The sequence below is a fragment of the Vidua chalybeata genome, chromosome 1, assembly GCF_026979565.1.
Source record: "Vidua chalybeata isolate OUT-0048 chromosome 1, bVidCha1 merged haplotype, whole genome shotgun sequence".
In the NCBI taxonomy this organism is placed as follows: domain Eukaryota; kingdom Metazoa; phylum Chordata; class Aves; order Passeriformes; family Viduidae; genus Vidua; species Vidua chalybeata.
The window spans coordinates 40,607,667-40,621,805 of record NC_071530.1 but is presented as its reverse complement, the minus strand read 5'-3'; the positions used below and the strand labels follow the sequence as shown (position 1 = coordinate 40,621,805).

Genomic DNA, 14,139 nt, shown 5'->3' with positions numbered 1-14,139 from the left:
AGTTTCTCTCTGGCTGTATTTCAGCTGAAGCTGAAGTTAGCACGCTGCTGGGTGTGAGGCAGAGCCCTGCAGACCAGCTTCTATCCAAATCCCCAGCGCTATAATTAAAGTAATTGCTATGTCCAATGAAAGAGGTTTAATTTCACAGGGATTCAGGCAAAGCTGGAGTGTGTCTTCCCTTCCTGAGGGCTACATAACAAACTCCAGTGGCATGGAATTTTATTTTGTCATTTTTAATTGTTATTAAATTTGAGGAAAACACCTGAAATGTTTCCACAAGTATGATCAAATATGTTAAGCTGGGGAAAATGTGCTATCTGAAACTGAAAGCAATTTTTGAAAATGTATAAGAATGCATGACAGCAAGTGACTTCTTTCTCAGAAAAAAAATGTTTACTCCAAATGAATATGCTTCCCATGAAACACAGTTTTACCTATAGAAAAGTTTTGGTACTGGAGCAAGTATTTAGTCTTGAAAGACAATAATTATTAGAGTTATTGATGAAAAGATTAGTAAAACAAATAAAACCTTTTTTTTAAAAAAAAAAAAAAGTATGCAGTATACAATATCAACATCCACACTAATTTTTCTACCCACGCCTTAGGATACTATTCTCCGTGTGAACTCCGACAATTTGTATCCAGAAATTTTTTGGAGAGAAATCTATGCCTACAACTATTGCACATATTTGGTAAACTCAACATCATACTCTATATGTTCTTTACAAACAGTCAAAATGTTCACATGTAAATCCCAATGCAATGAATGCTGGAATGACTGTTTCACACAAATCATCGGGTGACACATTCATGGCTCAATGCTCTGGATTTGCTGTGCATTGCGACACAAACAAAGCATGCATGAGCAGTGACTTCAGCCACACTGCAGAACATCTGCACATGGTGGACATGGCTACAGTGCACCAAGCTGCCCCAGGGATCCCTAAGATAGTTGGCAGTGGAAGTGAAATTGAGTTGAGTTTAACAAAGGTCTCATATACTGCCCAAATAAAAAGCCTTGAAAATCTCCCCTGACAATTCTGTTCGTAAAAGAAAGATATTAATGGAAAAAAAGTGGGTGATGATCCTTTTATGAAACGCTCTTCTGTACCTTGGTTATCAAGAGATGACCATTGCACAAGCAGGAGGACTGCTTGGGTGGCTACTTGTTTCCTAGGGAGGCACAGGAACTGTCTGCAATTCACCCATTTCAGAAAAGAAAACTCAAAACATCTGGAGATTTTCTTTTCTTTCTTCCCAAAGAAAAAATATGAGTTAAATGCTTAAGAGCCCTGGGAGAGTTGATGTACAACTACATATAAAGCATCCACTCCCCTCTGCGTGAATCGGCTGCTTGGTGCAGCTATGTGGAAACTGGGGGGCTGGGAGAGCTGTTGGGTAAAAAGGATGAGAGTACATTTTCCCTGAGGCTGCAGTTTCAGTCCAGCTCCAGAGTGCCAGAGCTGTTGCTGCCAGACACCATTTCAGTTATTCCTGCGCAATGATGGATAGCCTAAACCCATTCCCTAATGAAGATTTCATCAGGAAGGCTGCCATTGCCATCAGCTTCTTTTTAAGGGCAGCCTTAAAAGACAGGCTAAAGAAGAAGAAAAACGAAACAAAACAAAACAAAAAATCCCCCCCCAAAAAAAAAAAAAAAAAAAAAAAACCCAAACCAAAACACTTACTGCCCTGTGCAGTTCTCTTCTGAAAAGTGAGGTGCTAAATAGAAGCAAGAAAGTCCTTGAGAGATTCCTTTATTGTATTTATTAGCATCTCCTTTGTGTAAAGCAGAGAGGAAAGGGGAAGAAAAGGCCTCTCCTACAGGCTGAGACCTCAAATGTGCATGCCAATTCATGCTGTGAATTCAGGACATCAGCCAGTTACAATGACAAGGAATTTCTGTTAAATTCTATAGCATCATAGTGGTCAACTAGATTGAATACTTCTGCTGCTAAATGTTCCACCCAAACCTCTCTCAGGTCTCTCTTATTTTCTTGAGTGTGTATATGCACCACATACATATGATACAGCATAATGGAACACAGTATTATTTTAGCTAAAGAAAACAAAAAAGAGCAATTCTTACTTTAACAGTGTCTCGTACTAACTAGTTATAACAAGGACAGACCAAAACTCCAGCAAAATAAAAACAACCAACCATCTAAAAATTGATGTTTATTCTTTTAAACATATTCTTTTTATCTCAAGTACTAGGGTCATCTTCATCCATCTTTTTAGGAAGAATAGGTGACTACTTGTTTGCTGGTATTATAGCACTTTTTCAGGGATTGGCTACAAAATGCAATTTAGTCATCTCCTCTATAACAATGGTTTACAGAAAGATTTTCCCTTCAAAAACTAAATACAGAATAATGCAAGTAGCTGAAATGAGGACAACATGCTACATTTATTCTAAGAAAATAGCACTGTCTCCCTTAAAGTAGAATAAAGCCCTAAACTTTCCACAAAGTCAGCAGCTGGTGAGAGTAGAACCAGGCTGCTCCCACTGTCTTCTGAGAAGCCACAGAAACTTCTTGAATTCAGAGCTTTAGCATTGTTGCATTTAATGTACTACCAAGAAAGAAAATGCACCTGCATTAAATTTGCCCCTTCTTAAGAGGGCACAAACAGGTCATCCCACCAGCAGAAGACCAGATGAAGAAATTATTTGTAACACTCCTCCAAAGATGAAGTTGAAAGATTAGCAACATCACAGCCGAGCAAGGTGTGACTTTAAGAGTGCTGAGACCTGGGAAGTCCAATGCACTCTTTACCCACTGTTGTTAGCAGGGGAGAAACACTCCAAAGAATATTGTCAGTCGCTATTTCCACAGCTCAAACCCTAAGGAACCATGACTGCTTCACTTAAATTCCTATAGCTATTGCTTATAAGGAAGCATTGTTTCAACGGCAATGATAATGCTGGACTTCATAATGGTGGTGCTCACATGAGAACTTCAGGGTACTGCATCTGAAAGCGCCTGATGCTCTGTGGATGCTACATCAACGATCACAGCTTTGAGTTCAATATGAAAACTTGGGGGAAAACAATTTTTTTTCTCACTGTAAGCACACTAAAAATGCAAACCGTGACGTTATGCACATTTTTGGCTTCAGACTGTACTTGCTGGTATTAGCAGCCCTTCTTTGCACATTGGTGATACACTCTCCCTGCTTCCATCACTTGCCATGAGGTGAGTCAAACCCTACACCCAGCCAGATGTTTCAAGGTTAATGCAGACTAATTAGTTGAATTTCTAAGGTCAGTTTTGTGCAGAAAATCCTCTGTTGGACCAGTAGCTATGAATGATATCAAAGACCAGCTGTGAAGAGGGGTAGCTGCTCACAGACAGAGACATCTTTCCACATAGCCTTTGCACTTATTAATAGGTTCCTTCTTCTTAAGTGCTTCCCTCACATTTGGAGCAAATACAAGGATGTAGACTTTAGCATCATAAATAGGAGGCAACTCTTTTAGGAATGTTTTAGTGTTTCCAACAATCATATCGTATGTCTTTGTTATTGCTCGCTGTTCTCCTGTGTGGATAAGGTTTCCTTGTTAAAAAGTGTCCAGTAAAAGAAGTGCACAGAATAAGAACAATTGAAGATGTTTTCAAGACTTACAGTAAATTGGTTTTTCCCTGGCAATAATATTAGGATTTAAAAGTTTAAAGTCATTCAGGGATAAAAACAAATATTAAATCACTGAGATACTGGGTGTTTCTAGTCTCATTTTATGGAAATGAGTTCCCCTCCTAACTACCAAAAAATGTATTATTGTACTGTTTGGAGAAATGCCCTACTATACTTTCACAATGCTTCAGCCTGTTGCTTCTGCTTCTGCTAAGAGCCACACTGCATTTGGCCAGGTTCAGCATAACTGCTTTTACCTTGTCCGGTCCAAAGCTGCAACTTTTACACTTTTTAAAGTGAAAATGACATCATAACAGAAAGATTACCCTCACCTTTTCAGATGATCAGTGATGTGTGCTTTATGCTATCCAAAACTTTCAAATATGAAAAATAAATTTCAAAAAAGATGAACTAGAGGAGTATGTAGGTCAAAATGTCCAAATTTCTTCTTGTACAAGCTAGTATACTCAATACTTCTTTTTTTTTTTTTTTTTTGTTATAATTATTTACCTTATAAATGCAACTTCATAAGTAGCTGTCATATTCTGCCATTTCTGCCATCATATGCATAGAGAAAAATGTAGAGATAATATTCCCTTCACTGGTAACTGGTATTATACTCTAATTATACTGGCACAAATTATACATCTTTAAATATTTCTGGTTGCTGTTCTTTTATTTGAATCCAAATTTTTACCTAAATGCTATTTTATTCTTACTTGTCAAATCCCTTTATCAAAAATAAACAGGAAACGTCTCTCTTTACTAGCTCCATAATATTATAAATGCAATGCAACTAAGCTCTAAGAAAAAGAATAAGAAAAAACTGTAATAGGTGACAAACTGAGATTGGTTTGTAACTCACTTGAGCATTGTGAGGAGCGGGTCCAACCTCAGCATGCACCACTCAGTTTCAGCACGTTGTAAAGTAATCTCATGTTGGGACTAAGAGAGAAATTGAAGCTTCCATTCAATACAACAGGCCACATTAGAAATATATCCTGCCTGGTCCTCATTAAACTTGTAAAACATGACTGCAGGAGTGCAGTGCATAACACCCTCTAATAGCACCATTTAAATACCAGTCAACACTATAGAAGAGGTAGAGAAACGTGACAGAAGTATTAAAGCTAAGTCAGCCCTGAAATGTCTGGAGTTTAAATGTCTCTCCAAATCTCTTTGGATTTGGAATCAAGAAGAGAAGTCTTGTGTGAACATAGAGATGTTTTTTCTCCAATACCTGTTTGCAGTCAGGCTTCAAATACCAAGAAAAAAATCACTAGGAATATCAAGGAAAAAAATGTAATGTTGGAATAAAAAGAACCATATCTTTTCCTTTTCACCTCTCACTGGCTGAAATCATTCTTTCACACCCCAGAATACTTAATTCCAATGAAATGCTTCATTTCAAAGAGTTCCTACATTATCTTAAAAAGGAAATATGAAGCAAGCATTCTCCAGGGGAGAGTAAACACTAATCTAACTTGCTGCTGAATTTTAAGAGTGAGGGTTGGGGGAAAGAGCATTCAGTAAACATTAAAAGCAGCTCCAAACAAAATGAAAACAAAATTCAAAAACCAAAAAAAAAAAAAAAAAGAAGGGGGGGGGAAACATAAATGATAAATCCAGGGACAATGCAAATTGATTTTGAAAGGAAAAGCACTTTTTTCCTTACTGTTTTCAGCCCTATGACAATTTTCTTTTAAATACACTTTTATCTGTTATTTGTCTTAAAGCATGTTAAGCATGCATATGTGAGCTGTTCCTGTTGCTAATTACTATTACAGCATTATAAACAGAAAGTTAAGTAATACTGAGGAGGTTTAGTTTCAGAAAGGCATGTCTAGTCAAACTTTCAAGCTTTGCAGGAAAGACTATGCTTCCCTCCAACATTTTTAATCTTGGAAGAATTTTCTCCTTTGAGGTTGAGATCTAGTAAAATTTCAGTGCTGTTGACTTAATGGAATTTATTTAACTTCACACTTCAATACCAATAAAAATTCAGTACAGTTATCTGAAAACAGCCTTACTGAACTTATCCCAAACTCTACTGATGGATAGGAAAATAATGTTCAACACAAATAAATGCATAAAACATTTCTAAGGATCTGAAAGACTCCCATCCAAAAGCAATTGTTTCAGCAAGTCTTTTTCTACCTTTCTTGCTTAAGTGCTGCATGAAATAAAATTATTTCCAAAATGTTTCTTCATAAAGTAAGTGTTCAAGTGAATCAGTACGTGTAAACAAGCTCTACTGAGGATTCATGCTGCCAATTTAGGATAAACTATTTTGTATATTCAACTCCATTTCTCTGGTAAAATTTCCCTAATGAAATGTAGTAAAACTCACAAACCATCAGATCAACACACACCAGCAAAATTAAACCCCTGAGAATATTCACTGCTTTATTTTTATTAGTACTGCTTTAAATATTCAAAATGTATGGGTCATAAAATTATGCTTAGGGCAACATTTTCTCATAAGTTCATTTGTGCATGTTTTAAAACAGATTTAAAAACTAAATAATTTTAATCTCAACCTTAATGCAGACACAACCAGCAGAAGTAGTGATGGGGGCAGATCTTAATAGGCCCCTCCTCAAATTGTTAATTTTAGGATGGTTTAGAGCAGGAAAAGAAATGTATTTAAAAGCCTGAAGCAGTTTATATAATGCTTCAAATTTCTAGGGCAGCCCCCACATTCCCTTCCTTACAAATACAAGATAAAGTTACTTGGAATTTCCTTATATTATTACTGAATATAGGACAAACAATAACACAGTCAAGAGTCAGACATGGTGACCTGTGATTATTTTTCATGGAAAGATCACAAGACAATATAAAATCTGAGCAATTGACTAGAAAAATGGGCTTCCATGTAGTTTAGACACATACATCTCAGCCTACAATTTATCATGCTATTACCCTGATCACAAAATGCAAGAGGAAAAGTTCATGTCTGCTTTCTTGCAGATGTGGGGTATCACTGCAGACCCATGCACAGGAAAATCACAATGCGATTTGAATGGGAAGGGTTTTTTTTGTTGTTGTTTTTTGTTGTTGTTTCAGTTTGGTGGGTTTTGTTTGTTTGTTTGTTCCAGGGGTTTTTGTTTGGTTTGTTTTTTTAAGAAGTTTTTTCCCTCTCAAGGAAGTCAGAACAGCCTGTGATATGACACAAGTTACTTCAGGAGATAAAGGATGCATTATCTGCAGTAATTGGAAGAAGGGTGCCCTCATGTTCACCCCAAGAATCAAAAGATGCTAGACCCCTGCTAAATATCAGAGGACAGCCTTGCAACTCCTCCCAAGTTTTTTTGCTAGGTCTGAATGTAAAAACAAGGCTGAAGAAGAAGTGGAGGAAGGTGGCAGGTTGTGCAGGGTGCCTGGCAGAACTGGGAAAAGAGAATCTGCTGCTAGCAGGATCAGCAGGGGATGTGACACCTCATATTAATCCTCAAGAGCCTGGAAGCATCAGGGACAATATTCAGCACAAAGCAGGCAGCTCCACAAAATGCACTCTGATTTGAATTGCTCTCTGCCCAGCTTTTGGGTTACCATGAGCTAGAATGTAGATAGGCCAGTGTTAAAGCTTTCTGATGAGGTATTGCTGCAGGGCTGTGTGTTCCACCAGGAGAAGATGCAGAAGCTGCAAGAAAAGTCACTATGAACAGCCACCTCAAGCACATAAGAAAGCTTTTTATTTTCTTTCCTTTCCTTCTCTCACCTCTTTCTTCTCCTCCGTCCCTCTCTCTTCACACTCCTCTTTGCCGGTCCCTCTCATCAATGTGTCCCCTATGAACAGACATTAGCTTCCACTTTCTTTTACTTCTGCTTGGAGGCAGGAGCAGAAGTTGCCACAAACAGAAAGTTCCAATGCCAGTGACTTCTGGGTACAGGCAGTACAACTGCTCAGTACTATCAGGGATTCTCTGTATGAAGAAGTCAGTGGCGAATATCTGAATAAAAACTATCGACAAAGTGCAAACTGGCTGTAGATTGCCTAGAGCAGAAGACTGCCTGACTGGAGCCTTGATGTTTAGGCAGTCACAGACAACACAATGGCAGCATGACCTAAGAGTACTGGGAAGGAATTGGGGGCTTGGTTCCAGCAGTTAGCACCAGGAGAAGTTTTGGAGCAAACCCCAGACTGCTCCTTTGGTCGTGAGTTAGACCTACGTGTCAAGTTTTACCCTTCTGTGGTACAAAATTTTGCATCCAAGAAAAACCGGCCTTGGCTATTACTCAGAACAGGCCTAAATGCAATTTCACAGAAAATTATTATTGAGAAGAATCTGAAAGTATACAACTGGTCAATCCTACAGAGAAAATCACTTTTTTAGGGAAAAGGAATGAAATCTTATGTACATCACATAGCACAAGATCTTAAGAGAGACAAATTGACCCAAAATGCACATCTAATGTTGCTTTCCTTTGGGATTCTTTTTTTGTTCAGACATTCCATGCCAGATAATAAGGTATCTGGATAAGAATCCAAACTTTTGGATTTGCATAGAAAACCCACTTTGACTACGCAATGAGGCAAGAAGAAATTTTTGTCTAAGAGTTAAAAAAAACAAAACAAAACAAAACAAAACAAAACAAAACAAAAAAACTTTCTTGGTGAATACAGTGAAATCACAGACCAGACAGCAAGAAGAAATGGCACTGGTGAGGTGCAGACCATTATAACATTTCTCTAGAAAGATGTCAGTGGTCAAAAGTGACAGGACACAAATCCACAAGTGAACATGTACAATGACCACCCTGAAAACACCGTGCAATGCTAAAGCTGGTTGAAAACCATTTTTAATTAAATAAACCTTTCAAATGCACAGGGAAATGTAACAGCCAAGAAATCACCTAAATGCTTTTCATAACAGATTCTCAGTAGAACATTAGTTAAATATTAAGGCTTATAATTGATGAAATTACTATTATAAAATATTATGTTAGCAACAATATTTCCCAAAACCTCTTCCTTGCATTATACTGCTCCTTATTCTATTTTCAGGCAGCCTCTCTAACATGAAATGCCAACATTGTACACATCAATGGCCTCGAGGGTATAATTAAAACTTGTTATTTACATTTATTTTTTAAAATAATTAACTGGGAGCATGTCTAATGAATGGTAATGGGGCTTAAATTGAGACACAATATGTCAACTACCTTGCCATTTGGAAGCGAACTCCCATGCAGCTCCATGTGATCGAGAGCACAGGGCTGGCGGGGGAGCCCTGCGGATGGCACTGCCGGTATAAAGTCAATGGCACACATTGGCTGCCACCTGGTTACTTTGAAGAACCTGATTTTCACAGATATCTTCATTTTACATATAGCATTGATGAGTTAAGGCACTGGCTTGGTTTTGGTAGGCATCAGAAGTTAAGCAGAGGCTTATCCATACCCTAAGCTACACCTGCTGCAGTCCTTTGTTACTACAGTCTCTCTGTCTTCCACTACTCATAGGTATGTCCTCAGTTGACACAGTTTATAGGACATGGCATAATCAGCTATTCATGCCAGAATAAGCTTCTGACTCAGAAAGAAGCTATGCATAAAGAAAATCCTCACACAGTGATGTACTTTCAAAATGCATGACCTCATTCTTCCCCAGTCAGGCTCTCAAAGGAAAACAGAACCAAACAAAACATTTTGTGGAGCGAAATATGAAACCAGTGTCGGCTAGGTCACTTCCAAGAGTGAAAGGCAAATTGCAGATGTGTAATCAATGTAACAGCGCTTTTGTCCACTTACTACGGGTATAAATCCATTTTCCCAGCTTCCTGAAAGATTTTGCCACCTTGTTGCACTTGGGTAAAAAACAAGGAATTGACCTATAAAGGTGTACTCATTCAAACTTGATCACTGGTTGGCAGTGCTAGTATTACTCTTGTCCATCAGTTAAAAAATACATAAAAATCTATTTGCAATGTTTTCTCTAACAGACTCCTATAATCAGTTCAATTCATGTAAGTTTAGACAAACTCCCTAGTTTTCTTATATGGCTTCAAATGTATTTCATAAAAGATTTGCAGCCGTTTGTGTGTAATACATATGTTCCATAGTGTGAATGAAAAAACCTCTCTAGGAAAAAAGCCTGAAGGCATCTGTGTCAACAGTAAAATACCTACCACATGTCACATAATCATCTGAATGAAGTTCCAGGTTGTAGATACAATAAAAAAAAGAAATAGAAATAATATGACATTTTTCAAACACATCATTCATAAGCTGAAGAATAGTTAGATGTGTGTTACCATCTAACTTTTATTTATCTTTTATTTATCTTTTCCCCCCTGCCTTTAACTTTTTCCCCTAAGCCTGTCCATTTCCAGGATATTTTTTCCTTTCAAAATCCTTCTTGTCCCTCCTCCTTCCAGGTAATTTTTTGGCCTATTATTGTGGGCTGCACTGGTAATATCTGATGTCACCTAATTTAGGCAAGTCTAATACAATACTAATGAGTTTGTAGTAAAGGCTGCAATATCTAACAAAGCTCATTTGACATCAGCATGACTACCTTATATAGCTCTGTGAGGACAAGTTTAAGAACATTCAAGATGAGGATAAAGAAATACAGGGATTTATTTATCTGGATCTATTTTAAAATGTCTGCTATATACAGGGATACAATGGAAACCACCTCAAGTAATGGGCCAAAAATCCATGAATTCCTTGCCTCAGCTAAAGCAAAACTGTGGCCCATAGAATTATCCCTTCAGACTATAGCAAATCTACTCTTTTGGTCCAAGAATTTATTAATCTTTCTTTAGATATAAATGTGCATGTATGTGCATCAGTTTGTGGTAAAAACAGAAGAGAAACAATGCTTCTGTTTCAACACTAAATATTTAAATTTTTAAAAACAGCTAAAAATATTTGAATAATTGTACAAGCAAGGGAAGTTGTTCTAACTAGATAATTATTTCTTTGTATGATATACAAGAAGAAAGTGCATCACAATCACATGTGTACAGCTGGGTGCACTTCTACAGAGCAGGTAGGAAAACAGCAACCATAATGCATATGCTAAGAGAAAGCAGAAGGTGGTATTCTAGACAGAAAATGTACTCTACCTGTAATATCTGTCAGTGTGAATAATTTCTTGGCTGCTGGCTAGAATATATTCTGCAGTTCATTTTGTTTTATCACATTATTCACACTTTTTTTCTGGAACAAGCCGTTCTCTTCTTATAAGACTATACTCTAGTGGAACAAATGAGCTCAAGCCTATGATTGATTCTCCAACATAGTTGAGATGCTATAGCTTTATTCACTTTTTTTTTTAAACAGCTTTATTCATTTACTACCTCCAGCATGACTCCAGAGTATCAGCTGCTCAGAGAAACAGCATTTTGAAAGGTTCTTTCCATGCTCAAGGAGGTTGTGGTAGCTTTTTTTTTTCATAGTAAATTCCATGATAAGGAGGAGGAGAAGTGCCCAACACAGACAGACTGTCTCTGCTCACCAGTTCAAAAAGTGCACTCCCAGAAATATTTTCTAAAAGCTTATCAGTCTAAACATTCCTTTTCAGCTCTGTTTCCCTGTTGAAATGCCGTGTGAGTCTATTTGGATCAAGGCAGCAACTCCCTGTTTTATTTCCTGCTGAGGAACTGGCAAGGATGGGATATCAACAGCAATCTGAGCAGGGTCCCAGGAGAAGCTAAAGCCATGCTGTAGATGAGTAGGTTTTGTACAATGCTGTTCTGTCACAGTATCACCAGAAAGAAAAAAAAAGAAAAAAAAAATTTAAAAATTCCAAATTTCAATAATAAGAAACTCCAAAGCAAACAATGACAAATCTTTTTTTTTTTTCAAAGCTGTATACATATTTTTTTTTTTTACCTCTACAATAACCAACTAAAATAAACATATTTTGGGGGATACAAAATTCACACAGTAGTCACTATATTCTTTTCTTGAAAGACTCTCATGTTAAGAGCAGAATGACAAGGACAAGGACTACCAACTAACATGTCGTCTTTCTCAGGACTTGCTTGTTTTGTTCAGGGAATTTTTTTTTCTAGGAAAAAAGAAAAAAAGACCCTTTTTCCAAGATTTTCCTTGTTATCTCAGACCTGCAGCACATCTGCCAAATGGCTCACACACAGCTATTTCTGCTCAAGAAGTCCTGTGAAGTAGTATGGGACATATATATTCATTCTCATTTACAAATTCATACAGTCAGAATAATCCTGGACAAATAACTACATTTCTTAAACATCCCAGTAAAGGAGAGATTTTTAAACATCCACCAGGAATGAAAAGAAAAAAAATTAACTGCTAGTTTGACAACTCAAAAAAAAGATGTAAAAATATCAAAGGAAAACACGGGTTTACATACAATTTAAAAGGTACACATTTAGTCACAATCCAAAAGTGACCTAAGTTGCTTTTCTTTATGACCAAGGAAAGCAGCTAAACTGAGTTGGGCCCCATCAACTGGAAACAGTATGAACATACAGCCAATTCTGCAGTGTGGATGTTAAGATCTGTGATAGATGAAATTCAATGACAAATAAAACTGGTTTTAGAATAAATTGTGAAAAAAATGTTGCAACATGTGGAATTAGAAGAGCCACTGCTATCTCGTAGTGTAATGGTTTTGCTATTACTTTTCAGAAGTATTTAGTTGTTGTTTTAAAGGCAAGAACTTTATATGGTGTAGCAACCATGGCTTATAAAAATGTAAATCTCTACAGGAGAGACAAGAAGTAAAAACATGCATGAATTTAACCCAGATCTCATGAAATAAAATGACCTTTTAAAGTTCTGCTTAGAAGCAGCTGCATAATTTACTCTGCCACAATCTTTAGAATGCTCAGAAGGCTGGAGAAGGAACAAAATTCAAATACTTGGAACCCAACCACTGAATTTTGGACTCCTTCCTTTTCCAATGTCTTAACTTTGTTTATCAGCAACTCTTCTGCTGTGCAAATAAAATTGTAACCACTTAACTGAGCAAGCAAGAGATGCCCTAAATTAAAAATGCTCTGTGAAGAGAGCAACTGTGTAAAAGCATCATGCAAACCAAAAATTACTAAGAGCAGAATCAAGCTAAGCAAGTCCATGAGCTCAAGGATCTCAAGAGGAGAATGTTTTCCAAAAGCTCAACCTCCCTCCTTTTCCAACATACAGGACAGGAGAAATATGAAGGGAGCAGAACTTCCAAGGGATTGCAGGGGCAGAGAAACAGGGAAAGCCGCAGCTGGTTCTTGTGTCTGTTCACAGAAAGGCTCCTTACCTTTAGAAATACCTTTTTGTGTCCAACACTACCTCTTGCTGGGAGAGACTAAGCCTGCTTCTCTGCTATAAAGCCAATACTCACCAGGTGCTACAGCAGTAAAATAAAGAGGGAATAGTAAACATCATCTTTGTCTCTCTGACGGATACAGGGGTGGGAATTACTGATTTTACACCATTTCCTTTCAACTTGCAAACAAACACCAAAACCCTTCCTCCTGCAGTAAGGGAACAGCCTTACTGCACTGTGCCCTGCGCCAGTGCTACACACACTGGTCTGCCATTCTCTGCTATTATAGTCGGTATGATTCACCTCAGGTATGTATTAAACGTGAAGCTTTTTAATGTCTTCTCATTTTTAAAATAATTAATGTAATTTTATGCTTAGGAGAGAATCTGTAAACTCTTCCAGGCTACCTAGAAGACATTCACCATTTGTGGTTTGTATGTTTTCTTCATTTGGCTTCTTTAGACATCCTTGTCAGCAGTTTTGGAAGAAAGGGCCTTCAGAGCTCCTGAATGACCCAGAACCCTTTCACCCCATTCCACCAGCTGCCTCAGGCTCTGCAAGGCAGTGCAGCACTGCAGCACCAGCTTCCCTCTCTGCCTGTGCAAGAGGCTGAGCATTTAGCACTCTGCTGAATGTTTATTTCAACCACAACAAATGGGAAAGAAATGTGCACTTGATCTCGGCCACCTCCTCACAAGCAGGGGTTTCTTATCTCTCCTCCTACCTCTTCAGAGCTGTAATTTAGAGCACAGTTCTGGGTCTGTTATATGCTACTTGGAAGTTATCACTGCTCCAGCTATTCATGGCTCATAAAGTATTGTTCTCTCAATTGCACTGTATGGTTCTTTGTGTGGAAATGATGGATGAAATGGGATACATATTACTTAATGATTAGACTTCTGCAAAACATGTTCAAACAGATATGCCAGGCTTGATGATACCTTATTATCATCAATGAAACAGAGACAGCATAATGGTGCCATGTATGTATTTCTCAGCAGTAAATGCAAGGGAAATGTTTCTGTTTCAAAACCCGACAGCTCTTTAGTCTCAGTTATTTCAGTTCAGCTAAAGATGACATGCTAAAATGAGGGCATTTATTACTAAGTGGCATTAAGAAGGGGGATATTTAACCTACCATTGCTTACAGCAATGCATGAAGAAATCATCTAATGTGTGCTGGCAGTAATTTATGACATTGGAAAAAATGCTATCATCTTTTTTCCCCAGTCTGTGGTCTGGCTTTG

At 37.7% G+C, this 14,139-nt stretch overlaps 1 protein-coding gene across 3 annotated transcripts in view; it reads right to left on the bottom strand.

The window, feature by feature from the left end:
- RBMS3 (RNA binding motif single stranded interacting protein 3) overlaps positions 1–14,139 on the bottom strand; it is a 701,764-nt gene that overhangs the window by 181,206 nt on the left and 506,419 nt on the right. The window lies entirely within an intron of this gene.